The sequence below is a fragment of the Halichoerus grypus genome, chromosome 3 (genome assembly GCF_964656455.1).
Source record: "Halichoerus grypus chromosome 3, mHalGry1.hap1.1, whole genome shotgun sequence".
In the NCBI taxonomy this organism is placed as follows: Eukaryota; Metazoa; Chordata; class Mammalia; order Carnivora; family Phocidae; genus Halichoerus; species Halichoerus grypus.
Genome location: NC_135714.1, coordinates 61264280 through 61272661, shown reverse-complemented (window position 1 = coordinate 61272661; position 8382 = coordinate 61264280). Strand labels below are relative to the sequence as shown.

General features: G+C 40.3%; 1 non-coding gene across 1 annotated transcript; it reads left to right on the top strand.

The window, feature by feature from the left end:
* The first annotated feature begins 5104 nt into the window (after positions 1 to 5104).
* LOC118554900 (U6 spliceosomal RNA) lies at positions 5105 to 5211 on the top strand. Its single transcript, XR_004926711.2, has one exon. It is a non-coding gene; the product is annotated as a U6 spliceosomal RNA (small nuclear RNA).
* The last annotated feature ends 3171 nt before the right edge of the window (positions 5212 to 8382 follow it).

Below are 8382 nucleotides of genomic sequence, written 5' to 3'. Positions count from 1 at the left end.
TAAAATTAACAAAAAATTTTTTTAATTAGATATAATATGCAAAGCTGTCTAGGATAAAATAGACACTGTCATGTACTGCTGGTAGAAGTAAAAATTAAGATAAGTTATTGGGTTTATAACATTTAACCCAATAATTTGATTTCTGGGAATCTATCCCAGAAAATCTAAATTAATGATAAAGATTTAGGTACAAAAAGAGAATGTTATTTATAATATATATTTTTTAATTAGGAGTACTCTTCTTCTCCTTCTCTATCCTTTCCCTTCTCTTGCTCCCTTCCATTCAATTGTTTACTTCCAGAGCAATTCAATCCAAAACCCATTAGGTTGCGGCTCAGCAAGGTAGGTGTCTTCAGGGGTGATTGGGGAAGAAACATGGTAGCCCACCTGGGATGGCAAAGTACCACTGGAGTGGGAAAGGGGGCTGCACAGGGGAATGACTCAGGTTAGGACACAGGAACCCCGGCAATGAGAGAAGAGCATCTGTGGGAGGGCATAGGGGTAGCCCAGAGCAGGGTATCATAGCTCAATCAGAGTGAGGAGGGCATTTGTAGGGATGAGAGTTTGACAGTAGTTAGTGGCAATGATTACATAGAGAGGATTGAGCAAATAAGTAAATATATCGAGGATGAGGGAGCCAGGTTTCCCACTGCCAGAGAAACAAGTTATAATTATAGAAAGGGAGAATATAAGAATGAGGTATTGGCTTAGAATTGGGGATATTGTTTGTGAATTCATGGCTTTCAATACAAAGAAATAGATACAGAAAACAAAAATAAATATATCTATAAATGCATGTATGTATATGTATATACATTCTGAGGGTCTAGGAGCAGTGTCACCCTGAGAGCAATGAGCCCACTAGTGCCCAAATGTTGGTTTCTCTTCTTCACTAAAAGGAAACAGGGCTCTTTGGAGAAATAGCTGATTCCAGTGCTGGGGCAGGAAATACACAATGAGGCTGGAGCATCTTGTGCCAAAAAGTAAGGAAGGGTTCAGAGAATAATGGGAATATCTCAAAAAGATACATAAGTCACTGACTAAAATAGAGTCACACGAGTCTGTACTCATCCACATGCTCTAGACAAGAAGATTAATTGACCATTTGAAAAGGCTATTTACATAGTCTCCAAGATCTCTTCACAAAATATTTATTAATTATAAGGGTGGAGGGAGAGTAACCATTGAGTAGAAAGGTCTGGGACATACCACCTTAATAAAATGATGAAAGTTAATATCACCAGCGATAGGATACAATGAGAAGAACACAACATTGCTTCTGGAATATGCCTACCAAAGATGCATGACTTGAATCCAATCATGAGGAAATATCCAACAAACCCACACTGTGGGACATTTTACACAATAACTAACTTGTAATTTTCAAAAGGATCAAGGAAATGAAAGTCAAGACAGGGTGAGAAAGCGTTCCAGATTGAAGGAGGCTAAAGAGACATGACAACTAAGCACAGTGCTTTATTCTGGACTGAATCCTTTCAGTATTAAAAATATATATATTATTGGGACAACTAGTGAAACTTGAATAAGGTGTGAGGCTTAGATGGTAGTAATAGGTCAACTTTACTTTCCTAATTTTGGTGGTTGTATTATGGTAATGTAGGGAAATGTCCTGGTTTGTGGGTAATGCACACTAAAGCATTTAAGGAGGGGAGATGTTTAAACATCATGTTGGCAACTTATCCTCAAATGATTCAGGGAGAAAAGTTCTTCGTTCTGTTCTTTCAACTTTTCTATAAAGTTGAGAGTGTTTCCAAATAAAAAGTTTTAAAATATAGAAACAATCTAAATATCAAATAGCCTGGAAAGTGTTCCATAATCTGGTTCCAAATTCTCTAACTTCATCTTTCACCAACCCCCCAGCACTAGCCCATTCCAACACTCAACTTTTGCTTCAGTGTTCTCTCACCTTACATATGTGGTGCACTTTAGCTAGACCACATTTCATCCCTTTCTGCATCTGAATAACTTTCATTTTCCTTCAAGATTCAATCCCAAAGATTTCCCCTAGAATACTGTCCTCTCTTCCCCAGCTGTGGTTGGCTGTTCCTCCAGCTCTCACAGCATCTCAGGCTTCTCTTGGTCAGCACAGAGCTCAATCCTTATCATGATTAACATAATCACCCCTTCCCCTCTGAGCTTCTTGAAGCAGAGACTGTGTTTTCTTTAACTGACAATCCTCATTGCCTGACTTTGAGTAGGTTCTCATAAGTCTTTGCTAAATTAAAGGATAAATGAACAGATGAACTGGTCTTTCTGCAGGTCCAGTCCCTTCTCCCCAATCCACTCTCAATGGAATAGCCAGAGAGACTCATGCTTCTTTCTCCTGAAATGTCTCTCAAAGTTTAACATTGCACCAGATGCAAAGGGAAAATATTGAAGAGATTTACAACTACTTTTGAGGAGCAGGCTATGAAGGGTGAATTTGGGGTTGAGAGTCAATAAATTGATCACTGGCATAGGGCATATGGTAATTCTTTTAGGACTCATTAATTGATAGAGATAGGGTGCCCAAAAGTCATGATCATTTCAGCAAAACCTTAAAATAAATTGATATTTTAATAATTAGGATCTGTAAGAATCATAACATGTGTCTATGCTTTTTTAATAGACAGGTAATATTTGGTGGGCCCATGGCTTTGGAAATTGCTGACACAACACCAAAGCCTTTCAGGAATTAGTAAACAAGAAGGTAGCGAACAAATACCTTTGCATATACAGTGCCCTTTACAATTTGCCTGTGTTCTTTCCAGACTCCTTTCACTAGTATTTCTCCATATTCTTCTTATAGTCTAACCAAATCAAAATAAGGTGAATTCCTTCTCATCCTTCAAGACCGTATTCAAATTCATTCTTCTTTCCTAAGCTTTTCCTGACCATCCAAGCATAGCTATTCATTCCATCTTCTCTATTCCCACTGAAGAATATGTATAGAATAAATGCAAATTCCTATTATGGGGGGTAGGGAAGGGATAAATATTTACAGACTTTGAGCACTGTCCTAAGTACTTTATACTGCTCTAATTCTATAAACTCTAATTCTGTAAATTCTACTAAAAAGTAGCTACTATTAGTATCTGCATTTTGCAAATGAAGAAACAGAACGAGGCTATGTCTCACTTAGCTATTGAAGAGCAGAGCTGCAAAATGTACCTAGATCTGACAATTCCAAAACTCATGTGCTAAACCATTATGCAATACAATGCTCCAACATTATCACTTAGAGTGTATTCTAATATTTTAGCTAATATATCTGTTGCCCCCCTGGATTAAACTCTTCCAGAGACTGAATCTTACCCATCTTTGTATTCTAGCACTTACACAGTGCCTGGCAAATAACAAGGGCTAAGTATTTTCTTCTGGGATGAATAAATAGCAGCTGTATATATATCAGTTAAATAAAAATTTAAGGTGCTCCATAACTGAATGTGAAAGCTAATGGTGCAAACAATAAGTGGTTTTAGAGGCTCCAAGAAAAGATCTAGGTGTACTATAGCATTTGTGAAGACTTCGTTGTGCTCTGGAGTAAGACCTTAACCCAGGAAGAGATTTGATTCGATGGCAAGGGAAAACCCACAGGTGCAAAAGTAAAGGCAAACGGCTGAAATGAACATGGCATGCTTATAGTGTATTAGTGAACTCAGTGTAATGTAGAGAGAAATAAAAGCTGACATTAGCTCAGACGGGTGGCAGCAATTTGTGGCATGCTTTAGAAATCATGTTCAGGGGTGTGGAGAGCATAGAAAAAAAGATTAAGAGCAGACTTCTGGTTTCATGTGGAGTTTGCATCCCAGAACGACTAGTAGTTGGGTGATCCTGGAAGTTTCCTAAATGTCCAAAATTCTTCCTGCCTTGCGGAAGCCATCACTCCTGAGCTGCCTGTGCCACCCAGCCGCGGTCAACCCCACCACGTTCTTCGACGTGGCATCGATGGCGAGCTCTTGGGCAGTATCTCTTTCCAGCTGTTTGCAGATGAATTTCCAAAGACAGCAGAAAACTTTCATGTTGTGAGCACTGGGGAGGAAGAATTTTGTTTTCAAAGAATTATTCTGGGTTTTATGTGCCAGGTGGTGACTTCATTTCATAATGGCCCTGGAGGTAAGTCCCTCTATAGGGAGAAATTCGATGAATAGAATTTCACCCTGAATCACACTGGTCTTGAGCTCGTCCATGGCAAATGCTGGACCCATGACCAGCCAACTTTTCGTCTGTACTGAGACTGAGTGGTTGGATGGTCTTTGGCAAGGTGAAAGAGAGCATGAATATTGTAGAAGCCATGGTGCCTTGGGTCCAGAAATGGCAAGAAATGGTAAGAATATCACCATGGCTGACTGTGGACAGATCTAATAAATTTGAATTGTAGAGATAAATAAATAAATAAATCTTCCAACTGTACAATTATGTATTTATAGGATTCCTTTGAAGATTAAAATAATCAATCCATGTAAAAAGAACTTAGTGCAGCAGTCAGCACGTAGCAAGTACTCAGTGGAGAGCCTGCTTCTCACTCTCCCTCTGCCCCTGCTTGTATTCCTTCTCTCGCTGTCTCTCTCTCTGTCAAATAAATAAATAAAATCTTTTTAAAAATATGGAGACATTTAAAGATAATTTCAATGTTTTAAACTCTTGAGTCCAAAAAAATATAGATGCCATTGGAAACAAATACGGAAAATGGGAGAAAATCTAATTCAGGGGAAGGTGAGAGGAAGGATGAAATGATATTGCATTTGAGGAGATAATTGGAAATCCATGTACAATATTTAAAGTCTGGCTGGAGAGATAAAGGACTGGGGTTAGGTTAAACAAATAGGACAGCAAGTATATATTTGAAAAATTATCTGCATGAAAGTGATAAAGTACTACAAATTGATAAGCTTTCTTCTTTGAAAGAATGTTGTCATAGCATCAAACCCAGGTCTGAGACATCAGAAAAATCCGGAGTTAAAGTATGCAAGAAGGGAGAAGAGCCAATGAAAGAGAAAAGTTCCTTTTTTTAAAATTTAGGTTTTTTTATTTTAATTCCAAAGCAGTTAACATACAGTGTAATATTAGTTTAGGTGTACGATACAGTGATTCACCAATTCCAGTGCTCGCTTCAGCAGCACATATACTAAAATTGGAACAATACAGAGAAGATCAGCATGGCCCCTGCGCAAGGATGACATGCAAATTCATGAAGTGTTCCATATTAAAAACACACAAACGGGCACCTGGGTGGCTCAGTCAGCTAAGCATCCGACTCTTGGTTTCAGCGCAGGTCGTGATCTCAGGTCGTGAGATTGAACCCCATGTCAGACTCCATGCTCAGCATGGAGTCTGCTTGGGATTCTCTCTCTCCCTCTGCCTCTTCCCACCATGCTCGCTCTCTCTCTATCTAAAATAAATAAGTAAATCTTTAAAAAAAACAGTTCTATACATTATGCAGTGCTCATCCTGTTAAGTGTACTCTTTAATCCCTATCACCTATTTCACCCATCCCCCCACCCACCTCCCCTCTGGTAACCATCAGTTTGTTTTCTATGAAAAGTTTTTATAGTAAGGAAAAAATAGGGTGGAGCCCTGCTCTAAGCCAGATGTGTTATGTGCTCTGAGAGGTCAGGATTAGAGGTGACAGTGGGCCATGACATGGACTACTGTTAGTAAAGTGATGGTGCACAGATGTTTGAGGAATGCCAGGAAAGCTGAGAGAAGAAGGCCTCAACCTTCTCAGTAAAAACTAATGAGACAAAGCCATCTGCTAAGAGTGAATGGAAAAGGATGAAGTTGAATGCTTAGTTGGGACCTTGGAAGAAAAGATATGGAACACTAGAACTGGGTAATTTGAGGAGAGTTTACAGAATTGTGAATAAGCCTTGGGAAGAAAAAGGGATGGTGCATTACCCCAGGGCTGGCAGTAGGGGGGACTACTACCATCCCTAGGCCTGAAGGAGCAAGAGGAAGGTGGGGGGACCAGAGACAGCTGTTTGGAGAGGACCATCTGACCAGAACTGTGGCCTTTAGGTAAAGGGATATAGCCCACCTGCAGGGAACTGGTAAGGAGGGTGCTGGGGAGTAAATAATCTGACCCATTGTCCTCCCACCCTCTAGATCTCATCTAAAACCATTAGCTGAACCTAACTGGAAGCCAGAGGGCAAGGGAGCCAGGTTGTTGCAACCTCATGGTCAGCTTCCTGGGTGCAGAGCAGGGTAGATAAGGTGGGGAATGGATTCAACACAAGTGTTTTGGAAGAGTGGAGAAGGTTCGACAACGACATAGTAAGGAAAGGGATGGGGAGCCAAGAGATGAAAAAGAATTGCTGAGCTTCTCTAGAAGATCTGGTTGATCTAGTCCTAGTCTGTACTTTAAAATAAAGGTATTTCTCTTTAGCTGATTACAAGGGTCATATATGATCATTGTAGAATATTTCAGGAGTATTAAAATCAAAGAAGAAAATGGAAATTACCCCAAATCCCACTCTCCAAAGGTAATCACTTCTAATATTTTGAAGATACTTTCATTCTTTTCTATGTGCACAAATAAACTTTTCAAAAAACAAAATGAGATTACATTATACACACCTGAATCATCTAACTTTCTTTGGATATAAGCAACAGAAACCAAATCGGATTCATTTAACATTAATTACTTAACTCGATACTTATTGAGTGCCTATAATGTATAAGGAATGTAATAGCATTACAAAACAGATTACGTTTATAATTTCATGGAATTTACATTCTAGTAGGGAGAGATATACAATAAGCAAATTATCAAATCATATATAATATTTTAGGGAGTTGTAAGTGCTGTAAAAAAATAAAGCTAGGTAAAGGGATAGAGATGGGAGGCTAATGCAGTTGTCAGTGAGAAACAGTGGCTTGGACAAGGAAGGTAATAAGGGAGATAGTGAGTGAGGTTTGGATTCTGGATGTATTTCAAGGTAGAGCAGACAGATTCACCGATGAGAGTGCATAGAGGTTCTCCAATTGCCGCTTCAGATCTATGCTCCATTCCTTCCCATAGCCTGGAAACCTGACCTCCATGGACCACATGCCTGGATTCTCCTGTCCTCCTTTGCTTGGTTTCAGACAATTGGAGATTGGAGGGCAAAAGGAGAACAAGACCAGGATATTTATTCTCCTGGCTCCTTGCCTGCCTGCCTACAGAGTGGCGATGACTGCCCTTCTCTACCCAAGGCCACAGTTCCACTAGGCAGCAGTCTGCCAAAGCTACAGCTCTTGCTGTGCTGGCAAACCCTCTCCACCCTGGGCTCCTTCCGGCCTGCGGTAGTAAAGTCTTCCCACCACCTCTTGGGTGCTTCTCCATTTCTTATTAGTTTCCCTTAACCGGACCACATATTTCTACACGGTCTTTTGAATTTTCCTCAGATACCCCTTTAGTGTGCTATTTATAACCTGCCGGGACCCTGAGCAATACAGGATGTGGAAAAAAAAAAGGGGGGGGAGTCAAAGATGACTCCAAAGATTCTGGTCTGAGCATCTGGAAGAATGGAATTGCTATTTACTGAACTGGAGGAAAAATCAATAGTATAAGATGAATTCATTAGAAGGATATGGGGTAGCTGACAGAATAAAAAGCAGAAATGTAAAGGAGTGGGTTGAAGCTCCTGGTCTGTGGAGAGCTTGGGTTCAGAAGTTGGCAATAATTAGATTAGGACTCCTAAAGGAAAAACGGGCTCACAGTGCTCCATTTAAGGGAAGGTGCAGGAGATCAGCTCTTACAGCTCAAAAGGGGAAATAAAACAAAACAAAACTTGTTGACTACATTTAGCTACAGCATTTAGCAAGCTTCAGGCCTAGAGGACACCGGATACTGCTAAGCATCCTTCAGTGCACAGGTCAGCTCTCTCAACAAAGAATTACTTAGCCCAAAACATCAACGGTGCCAAGGTTGAAAAACCCTGCTTCCCATAAAGGCTACCACATGCTTCAGTTTCTACATCTTACAGAGAAAAATCAGATTATAGTACTCCAGATCCACAGACTCAAACTCTATTGGGAACCAACTTTAAAAGTAGTGGTGGGCCCCTGGGTGGCTCAGTTAAGGGTCAGACTCTTGGTTTCGGCTCAGGTCATGATCTCAGGGTCATGAGATGGAGCCCCACGTGGAGCCCCAGATCCGACTCTGCTCTCAACGGGGAGTCTGCTTGCAGATTCTCTCCCTCCGCCCCTCGCCCCACTCGTGCACATGCTCTCTCTCTCTCTCTCTCAAATAAATAAGTAAATAAATAAATAATTTTTTTTAAGTGGTAGTGGTAAATATATGGGTACCCTCTAAATGAGGCTCTGCAGGAATAGGCACCACATTTGGAAATTTTTAAGAGCCTAGAATTATTTTTACAGCACTATAGTAAACTGCAACTG